At 40.1% G+C, this 11453-nt stretch overlaps 1 long non-coding RNA gene across 1 annotated transcript; it reads right to left on the reverse strand.

Annotated features, from left to right (window-relative positions):
• Positions 1 to 10343: 10343 nt before the first annotated feature.
• LOC137001386 (uncharacterized) lies at positions 10344 to 11383 on the reverse strand. Its single transcript, XR_010891414.1, has 4 exons — positions 11232 to 11383; positions 10897 to 11108; positions 10597 to 10800; positions 10344 to 10540 (listed from the first exon to the last, which is right to left on the reverse strand). It is a non-coding gene; the product is annotated as an uncharacterized lncRNA (long non-coding RNA).
• Positions 11384 to 11453: the final 70 nt, after the last annotated feature.

Below are 11453 nucleotides of genomic sequence, written 5' to 3' on the forward strand. Positions count from 1 at the left end.
CCCCAGAGAGACGACCGCGCATTGGCATCTAACGCAACTATCATTCTCTTCCCCCTCAGTGAATGACACACCATTTCGAGGTGGCTGAGGTGTTTCTCGATCTCGTCGCTGTACTAGAAGTAGCACGACACGACGTAGAACGAAAAATTGGGGGCTTGCACTTCCGCACAAACACAATGCGTAGTACTAAGCTGCGAGACAAATAACATTTCTAAATTTGGATTACTTATGGCTACTGCCGCCCACGGACGTTGCGAGCGAACAGCCGCCACCCTAATTTGCCTACCTAGCCCATAGAATATATGGCTTGAGTTTTGCTTCTTGACGTATGGTTCCTGCAATAACAGGACGTCAAGTCGCTTTTCAGAGGCCAGTTGACGAACCTCACCTGATACTACTTGTGAACGACGCATGTTCAATTGTAGTATCCTAATTCCCGTGGACCGCGCACAAACTACCACTGGCTCCGTAGCCGTTACTAAATTTTCCGCCGAGTTTGACGAGCTAACATTGTTTAATGTATCTTCCAGGTGGGTCTGGATGGGGTCCGCGAATCTAACGCGTTTCTTTTCAATTCTTGCCTCGCGTGGCTTAACGTTACCTGACCTATTCTTTGTTCCTACAAAACTATCGCACCTTTCCAATAATACGCGGGCTGTACGGAATTTCTTTAACACGCACGCTATCCTATCACATTTTTCAACTTCAATGCGGACAGTACGAAGACTGCAAACCTGGGATTGTACCCCGCCGCGTCCAACGCGGACTCGCTCGGGCACAGCACGGTAAGGCGCTCTCGAAGAAGCGGAGGCCACCACCGAGCCCACGAGCGATCGCGCACGGAACTCAGCGGCGGGAACTCCCACCACTTCCCTAACAGCAGCCCTGTCTGGCCGGAAGCGGCTGGCCAAACGGGCACTCCTCCTCACCAGATTTAAAATTTCAAAACTCATTTTGTTCCCACGAGTGTGGTGGAAGGGATGTCCAGCGCCGTAGAGCCACCTATACGACACTAAGCCTAGCTACACCGAGGGGTCGGCAGGTACCCCAGAGCGGACCGTTAGCGACTGCGTTAACGCCTAACCAAAACACTCCCGCAGCCATTCAGACCCTGAGCACGGCACCAACACCTTGGTCTTAGAGTGAAAATCCCAACTAACACAAAACGGGGGAGCCCGCCGGTCGGACACCCCCAACCCCCGACCTGAAAAAAAAAAAAAAAAAAAAAAAAAAACCACCGGTTCCGTCGCCGTCGCACCAGGCCGAGGCCTAGCCCGACAACGCAGGGCCCGGTAGGCTCTACTCTGCGGCCCCTGCCCCTTCCCCCGCGCATCCGCACGAGCAGGCCCACGCCCCGGCCCCTGCCTAGGCGCAGACCCACCCCCACTTCAGAACAAGAAAAGGCGCAGCGGAGAGGGAGATAGGCCACAGGGGAAGTGGGTTATAATGTGGGTAGGGTGGAAAGGGGAGAAGTGGAGAGGAGGTAGAGACATGCACCTGTTTCCGACAGCCACTGGAGATCATGGTTTTGGGGGCCTTTTACCCTTGTCGGACATAGTGCACATCTCGCGGGTGCGTTCGTTTCCCCGCCGGAACGAAAAAAAGCGTGCCCGACGGGTACTGAGCCCCCCCACCACGACAAGGTGCACCCTTGGGGGGGACACACAGTGTGACACTGTGTCCAACACGAACTATTCCAACAGTGACACCATGTTACACTGCTCGACACAATAAAAAGCTGTAAGGTATTTTTTCGATCGGCCAACAGACGGCGCCAATAAGGCACCAAGCGAGGTATCGAATCGCAAGAACTCGATTCTCGAATGATCGATGTGACAGATCGATCCATGCGCGCGCTGCCGGATCCGCCGAAGGATCGAGAACGATCCGGAATCTTCCGCAGGAGCAAGATTATCCGGAGAGAAATTCGGTGAACCACTCTGTTCGGAACCGGCATAAAGATCAGCCGCGTTTATTGTATTAGAGTCGTCGATTATACTGAGAAACTAGAGTCGAACGATAGTCGAGATATTCTGTATTAGCTGATGGAAATAAAGGCCATTTGTTATACAGTTTAAAAGTAGTGATTTATTCATACATCTCAGCTACAAGTTTGCTTAAAGAACTAGTAGGATTTTTATCCTGCCGTCTCGTGCCGTTTGTCGTCGAGAAAACTACTCGGAGAACTTTCAGTTTTATCAGAAGTGGGATAACGGGCTCATTTGACCCGCATCGTGTCGGAGAAAAAGTCGAGTCGGAAAAACTTTGTCGTGTCGTGCCGAAAGGAGTACGGGCTCATAAAAATCCGCGTCGTGTCGAAAAGAAGAGTCGAAAAGACGTTGTCGTGTCGTGTCGAGATTAAAAACGGGTTTCGCAAGTCCGCATCGAGTCGGTTAAAAACTTTGTCGTGTCGAGTGAGTGACGAAAAGGAGCATGCCGAAGACGAGGTCTAGAATGGAGCAAGCCGATCTGGAGAAAGCCACATTGAAGCAGCTCCAAAATTATGCAAAGCACAACCAGCTTCCGCTGTCGGAGGACCGAGAGGTACTCATTAAATTGATTTTAGCTCATCTGGAGAAATCCAGGAGCGCGGATACACCGGCCGAGCCACACGGTGCATTCGGAGAAGGGACGGTGCCGTCGGCCGCCACGCGGTCAACGGTTGCAGAACCGCTGACTGCAGGGGTGCTCCGGCAAACAATAACGGAGATAACGACGTCGATGATGCAGCAACAGCAGAATATGCTACGTCAACAGCAGGAACTGCAGCAGCAGCAACAGCAATTTATGTTGCAAATGATGCAACAAATACAGGCAGCGAGACCCGCTGCACCTGTAAGTCGAGCCGAGGAGCCAGCGGCTCCAATAAACAATTTGGAAAGTTCAAACAGGACGAATTTTGCGGGGTCGTCCTTGAATTCCGCGCATGCTCAACCGATGCAATTGGTGAGTATCGGGAGCGGGCTGCCAGCAGGAAATGCAATTTCCTGGCTTGCCTCGCAAATCCCGGAATTCGGAGGAGCCGAAGAAAAGTGTGTGTCGGTGTGGGTGCGTCGGATAGACAGGGTGGCGCAAATACACAGTGCAACAGACGGTGTGACCTTGCTTGCCGCATCGAGCAAATTGGTCAAGTTCGCGCGCCAATAGTATGACATACAGTCGGGACCGGAAATCGAGTCGTGGCAAGGCCTGCGCCTTGAACTATTGAAAATTTTCGAACGAAAAGTGCCGTTTTATAAAGCGATACAGCGGGTCGAGGCGCGTAAATAGAACGCGCAAAAAGAAACTTTCGATCAATACACGATCGCTAAACTTGCGCTAATTAATAAAATGGACTTGCCGGTAAAAGACGCGATCCATCTAATAATTGGTGGAATCACGCAAAGCTCAATGAGAGCTGTCACGCTTTCGGTTGCAGACGAATCGTTGGACAGTTTTCTCGCTAAAATGAGAATAATTATGGAAGGCAGTACCGAGTGCGAGAAAAAGTCAGTGTCGAATGTGCCGGTAAAAAGTAAAGACATTGCGTGCCGAAATTGTGGTCGAAAGGGCCACTCACACTTGCAATGCAGAAGTGACGTCGTTTGCTTCCACTGCAAGGTGAAAGGCCATCGTCAGTTCGATTGTCCCGCGCTGAAGGGTCGAGCGGGCGGGAAATCGACGTTGCCAAACCAGCCGTCGGCGGCGCGGACCGTAGCAGCTGTTGCAGAGGCTGCCTCATCCGAAGTTGATGCTGATTCCGTCGGCGCTGCGGTCATGGAGGCAGAGGGCGCCAGGAGAGGACTCAGCAAGCCGTTTCCGATTGTTACAAGTATCTGTAAACAATTAAGCAAATTACGAGCGTTAGTAGATTCCGGTAGCCCGGTTTCATTTATGCGAGAAGAAATATATAAAGACTTTGTCGAGCCGTTACCGCATAAATTAATACCGTCGGATAAACGGTTTTATAATTTTAGTGGCGTACCGTTAACGATAATCGAAGTCGTGCCGGTCGAGTTAACTATAAAAGAATTAAACGACCTATCACTAAAGGTAGATTTATTCGTTATAAAAGAATCATTCGAGTGTGATTTAATTTTAGGAAGAGATTTTATTAGCTTAAATAAAATTTCCTTATTCTATGATCTTGCTGAGTCGGAGGATAAATAAATTAACTACAAAGTTAACTTGTTTCAACAGTTACCGCTTTGCGCTGTCGAGAACCCGCCGGAAAATCTAGAACAAATTATAGACGATAATGAAATCGATTTTGACGCGAACGTTAAAAAACAATTGAAAGAAATCATTTTAAAAATTGAAAATGATAATGTGCCGATTGAGGACGATTACAAGGTGCAAGTACACCTGAGAGATTCTTCGATATTCGCGTACTCACCGAGACGATTCGCATATGCGGAACGCATCAAGATCCGCGAGATCACGGACGACTTGATGCGCAGAGGAATCATTCAGCCAAGTATCTCGCCCTATTGCGCACGCGTGATACCTGTTAGGAAGAAAGACGGACAAATTAGACTATGCATAGATCTCAGACCGTTAAATAGCCAGATAATTAAACAGAAATATCCGTTTCCGGTAATAGAAGATTGTCTTTCGCGATTGTCGGATAAAGCAGTTTTTTCATTATTGGACCTCAAAGACGGGTTCCACCAGATTAAAGTTCACGAAAATTCAATGCAGTATTTTTCTTTCGCGACCCCCGACGGACAGTATGAATACACACGCTTACCGTTTGGATACTCGGAAGCGCCGGCAGAGTTTCAGAAACGGGTAATCCAAATCTTGAACCCGTTGATACGCGCCGGGAAAGTTTTGGTGTATATCGATGACATACTGGTCCCGACGGCAACTGTCAAAGAAAATTTAACATTATTAGAAGAGGTTTTGAGCATTTTTAAGTCGTACAATTTCAAATTAAATTATAGAAAATGTCGATTCCTGAAAAAGGAAATAGAATTTCTCGGATATATGTTATCGAGTAGCGGTATTACGTTAAGTCCTAGACACGTAGAGTCGGTCAGAAATTATAAACCACCTGCCAATGCACACGAGGTGCAACGGTTTTTAGGTTTAGCCAGTTATTTTCGTAAATTCATTAAAGACTTCGCACTTAAAGCGAAACCGATACAAGATCTTTTGAAAAAAGATACGGAATTTAGATTCAATAGTCGATGTATTGAGGCATTTGAGTTATTGAAGAAAGAGCTCACCTCAGCCCCGGTGTTAGCGTTGTTCGATCCGGCTGCAGAAACGGAGCTGCACACAGACGCGAGCAGCTTAGGCCTTGGTGCGATCCTACTGCAGCGGCAGAAGCACGGATCTTGGTGCCCCGTGGCTTACTTCAATAAGACCACTAACGAGGCGGAGCAGCGCTATCACAGCTTCGAGCTAGAAATGTTAGCCATTGTTAGAGCAGTGGAGAGATTTCATTTATATTTATATGGATTGCAATTTACAATAGTGACGGATTGCAGCGCGTTAGTGTATGCCGTTAATAAGGCAAATCTTAACCCACGTATAGCAAGGTGGACACTTACCCTTCAGAATTATTATTTTCGAATGGTCCATCGGCCAGGAAAGAAAATGGCACACGTGGATGCCTTGAGTCGTTGCGTCGGATTTGTAAATGAGCGGCCAATCGAACGCGAGTTAGAGTTGAGGCAGCTCACAGATCCTAGAATTAAAGAGATTAGCGATAACTTAGAGATTAGAGACAGCAAAAAATTTATTATGTTTAACGGATTAGTATATAAGAAAGCAGAAAATAATAATTGTAAGTTTGTCGTACCTGCTTCAATGGAGACGAGTCTAATTAGGGCCCATCATGATGATATGGCTCATTGCGGTCTAACTAAAACATTCGAGGGCGTTAATCAAAATTATTGGTTTCCGTCAATGCGTAAAAAGATTAACGAGTATGTGTCAAACTGCGTTACCTGTATGATGGCAAACGATGCCGTCAATCGTTTTGAAGGGGAGACATCTCTCTACCCCTCGTCGTCGATTCCGTTGGAAGTCCTCCATGTGGATCACTTCGGGCCGCTGGAAGGAACGATAGATCACTTTAAGCACATTTTTGTGGTTGTAGATGCGTTTACGCGCTTCACGTGGTTATGCCCGACGAAATCAACCACGACGCGCGAAGTGATAGAACATTTAAAGAACATTTTTTGTTTATTCGGTAAGCCGACAGAATTGATTTCGGACCGCGGAACCGCGTTCACGTCAAGAGAATTCGCGGAATTCATTGAAAAATTTAAAATTAAACACCGCAAAGTTGCAGTGGCTGCGCCTTGGGCGAACGGGAGAGTTGAACGCGTGAATCGCTTCATAAAATCCTCGTTAATGAAATTAATTGATACAGCGTCGCAATGGAAAGACGCTATCGGTCTGTTACAGTACATTATAAATAATACGTACCATACGGCAACGAAGTCCAGCCCGTTAAAATTATTGCTCGGATATGAGCAACGCAGCCACGCAGACTTTCCGTTTGCACGTCTCACTCGGGTCCTCGCCGGCATTGATACGGACCTGGATCTCGAGCGAAACGCCGCACGTACTACGGCGCACAAAGCGTCAGAGCTGATACGCGCCTATAATAAAAAATACAGAGATGTTAGATTTAGAAAACCTTCGGTGTATGAAGAAGGCGATTTAATATTAATCAGGAATACAAGGGCGAAGCCCGGCGAAAACGCCAAATTAAAGCCTAAATTTATCGGCCCGTATATTGTGGGCAAGAGTTTGGGTAATAACCGATATATAATTAAGGATATACCTGGTTTTAATCATAAGATGAAACCGCTGAACACGATCATGTCGAGCGAGCGGATGAAACCCTGGGCCAAACATGTGCCCGCCGCAGATGATCCTGAAATATAATCAGGCAATCAGCATTAGTTAGAGTTTAAGTTGCAATAAAATAAGTTACGATAGAATAAGTTGCGATAGAATAAGTGGCGGTAGAATAAGAATTTATAAAGAAATTATAAAACTAAAATGCTTACCGATGCGGCATGATGATACATGCACGATACACACACGAACTGCTTATAGCGCCTGCGTACTACAAATGGGACGTAGTACCTTAGAACATATATAAATGGAAGAGGAATTGCCTATATTGCTTACACACCGAGCCTGAAGCAAACATCTGTGCGAGAGAGATAGCTAAGACTCCCAAATGTTCACAATGCGCATGCGTTAGTATTGCCGCAGCGCGCCGCTTTCTTAGTTGATTTAAATCGAACAGATATTAATATAGACACATTGAAGAAAGATATATATTTATTGATGTTTAAAATGAATTAATTTTGAAAACTTATGTCTAATAAAATCTTTTTGTTCACATAATGTTGCACATTTGCCTTCGTGAAATAACCGTATATTGATATATGTTAAAATAATATTTTTTATCAGTGTGGTCTTGTGGTCATTTAATACTTCTTGTTGCATAATATGTTCTGTCATTTCGATGTCATTAAAAACTGAATGGCAGACAGTTTTGAATGTCCTTGTAATCAAAATATTTTTAATATTTTTTATAATAAAAATTTTATGTTTATTTTCCCGAATGGTCATTTCACATACTCGAGCTATTTTAATGACATCAACTGATGAAAAAATTAATTTTCCTCTATTTTTTAATTTTATTAAAGATGAGTTGGTGGATTTGGCTATTAAAAAGCTCGAACAGACGTGGCAAATTCTTCGCAATAATTTTTTCACAATAAATCCACTAATATATTGGATCACCTCTTCAACATATGCACTCAGTGACCATAAGGTTGACAAATAATCGTGATCAAATATATTAGTAGATATTGTATCATCACCTTCTGTAAATAAACCATCGCTTACATTACTCATATTTATCGATGACACATATAAAATTTGGATATCATTAATTTCACAATTTCCGTTTTCTGATGCTTGAATTTCATGTCTTACAAGCAATCTTTTATAACTACTTTGAAATTGTTTTGCGTTAGGATTATTATTGAAACCTCCTTTGCTGCGTAGCGCACTAAAAAATGTTTTAAGGTGATCCTGGTTTAATTTATAAGTTAACAAATATGACAGTCCTTTTTCTTTAAGAATATTAAAAAGTTCGAACATATTTGTTAAGCAAACAATAAAACCGAGGAAACCTGTTTTTCTATTACCATGCAAAATGGATATATTGCTGGAATCTTGTAATAGTTGAATATATGCAATAATATCTTCTGCATAATTTTTTAATTTATCAAATGTTTCGTTTGAAAGAGCCATATTGCACTTTTTTATTTTACTAAACTTACTTCTCACATTTAACAAGTCAAAAGCATCATTAAACATTGTGCAAAATATAGCAGTTTCTTCCGGATGTTGAAATTTTTCAGGAACACATTCATGGCAAAATTTTAAAGCTGCACTAACACTCTCACTTAAAGTTTGAGCAGCCAACCTTACGTTCATACGTGCATTTTGAAACATAATATGCTTTTTTGTTAATTTTGTGCCACATTTTAAACCTTCAACTTCCTGTAATTTTTGCAGAGATATAATGTTTTCCCAAAGAATACTTTTTCCTTTATAACGAAGCTTTAATTTATCACCCAATGTATTCCTGACTAATTTCAACATATGACATTGATCTAAAAAACAATAAACTTTTTCTTGAGTAATAGGATGAATAAAATAAGGTTTAAAATTTTCCCCCAGTTGAAAATTTGCACCCAAATTATTGCACATGCTTAAATTTACATTTGTACCATCAAATGTTAGAGAGTGCAATATGACTCCAGTTTCATGAATAAGTTCCAAACATTTTTCTACTAAACTGGCTCTTTCCTTTCCGGTCATTGAATCAATAAGAAAATAACCTACAGGAACTTTCCAATGACCATTTAATGCAACTACCATTAAAACCAATGCACTCTTTGCTTTTCGAGGTTTATCTGAATCATTTTGATCTAAACCTACATCTACGTGTCCATAATATTGGTTACCATCGTAAAAGATATGTTCTCGTATTGCCATCTCGTCCATTATTAAATTGCAAAAAATCGGAGTTTTTGACTTTTTTACTTTACATTTTAAGGCATCCAAAACTTCTTTTGTAAATCCTGGTCGGCCATCTACTACCGAATACCATTTTCGGATAGTAGAAGGATCAGGGAGAAAATTGTTAAACGTTTTACGAACATATTTATATGCTTTAGCTGAATAAAAATTCAGCGTAAGAGCAAATTGTCTTAATTTTGCAGAATACTTTTTTCTTGCACCTTTTCTTCGTTGAAAAACATGATTTATCACCGCAGGAAGTTCAGCCTATATAAAACATGCATAATGTTATTATTAACTGAAAGGAAATGAATAACTGAAAGTAAGTTGAAAATAAGAAATTAGGAATAGTAGGAATGTGTAAAACGAATAAAACAAAATGATTATACAAACTTATAGTTTTTATTGAAATTATTGTACTTTAATCAATTTTACTACAATGATTTGCATATGTATATATAATTCACATATTTATTATTTATTTTATTTTATTATTTAAATATACAAATTCCTCATTCATTATTTTCTGATTTCCTTATATATATTTCGATCAATAAAAGATACATCCTACATTTAGTTTGCTAAAAAAAGAAAAAAACAAAATGAAAAGAAAAAATTTTGCATGATTATTTTATTCTTACATTTTCATTTTTTATTGCAATTTCTTTTTAATATCTTTGCATAATTTTCTGCAATTGCTTTGTACATTTTTTTACAATTTTTCTTCAATTTCAGTAAATGTCATTGGTAGAAAAATTGCAAAAAAATAGCAGAAACATTAAAAAATTGATTTAAAAAATTGATGAACGTTGTTTTACTCTATACTCATCTTTAACAAAACTGATAAAATTATACAATAGTTTCCCAAGAAGAACAGAAAGTCAAAATAATGTCATTTTGATATCATATTGACCAAAAATGACAAAAAATGTCATTTTTACGTCATTTTTTGGTCATTTTTTGGTCAATATAATGTCAAATAACATTATTTTGACTTTATTCTCCTTGGGTTCTCTACGGTTGGTATTTATTAGTCGGATTTTATATTTAAGATTGTCTTAAGTACAGTCTTAAAATGTCATAAACCAATCACAGAGCCGTATTAGCGTCTTAAAACATTATTTAAAACGATCTTACAATAAGGACGGACTATGAATATCGACCTATACACTTGAAATTACCATTAAATTTTCAGCAGTCGCTTCTGATAGTAGATCTTTTTGTTTCAAATGTCCTATTAATCCTTCCATTGTTTTTAGGCGAGTAACTAATCTCCTTTGTGATTGTTTTAAAGCTTTTATCTTTTTTTGTTGATTTTGTATGGTCTTCTTTGCTATATCTAAAGCTCTTTTAGCTCTTCTAGGTGTATAAATATGTGACATTTGAATGTCACCAACATAGCGAGGTACACGTACAGTTTTGATAGATGTCTGAAAACACTCAATATTCCTAGAACTTAATGGTGTTGATGGCCGATTTGCTGCTATATTTTCTGGAATCAAGAAATATTAATCAATTAAAAAAAAAATTAATTATGAGAAATTTTACCTTTGTGAGATGCATTGTTAAAATACATATTTTCAATTTCATTGGTGGCAATTTGATTTGTTCTAATCTCTTCTGTAACTTTTTCAGTCTCGACAATGATTTCATCAGTGGCAATTTGATTTGTTCTAGATTCTTCTGCAACTGTTTCAGTTTTGGCAGTTCTTTCATAACTTGACGGTGGAAAATTTATTGTTGTATAATTTTCTGTGAAGATGATTATTAATTAATTTATTGTCACTCCATTAATCAATTTACGAGTCATTTCAAGTAAAGATATAAAAAGAGTAATGTTTATATTACCGCTCAATGGTACATTTTCTATGTGTAACCTTTTCTTTTTAATAATAATGCACGGCACAGCATTGGGCTTAATGATTGAACCTTTCGTTTTGTTGATGATATCTTCTTTTTGAAAATGATTTGAACATAATTTAGTTGTTGTGTTCAAAACTTTTTCGTTGATGCCACAAAAAGACAGCCATTTTTCACGAAATTCCTTATTTTTCGGAAATCTATTTTATATATAAACAAATAAATATAAAACATGTAATATCATTAAATAATATATAAAAATATAACCTATTTGTGATCACATAATTCAATGCATGCATATAATATTTTATACAGTTACTTACGTATAATATGAAACCAATTTATCGCGATTACCACACAACACACAATATGCGTTTGGCATTTTTGCTATGTATTTGACGTTTCTGTAATAATAACGTGTAATCAACGTGAAAACACATGTGAGATTGATAACTGAGATCAACGCATGCGCATTACAAACATTTGGGAGTCTATAGCTTTCTCTCTCGCACAGATGTTTGCTTCAGGCTCAACGTTCAATTCCT

This window comes from Linepithema humile, chromosome 8 (assembly GCF_040581485.1).
Source record: "Linepithema humile isolate Giens D197 chromosome 8, Lhum_UNIL_v1.0, whole genome shotgun sequence".
NCBI lineage: Eukaryota > Metazoa > Arthropoda > Insecta > Hymenoptera > Formicidae > Linepithema > Linepithema humile.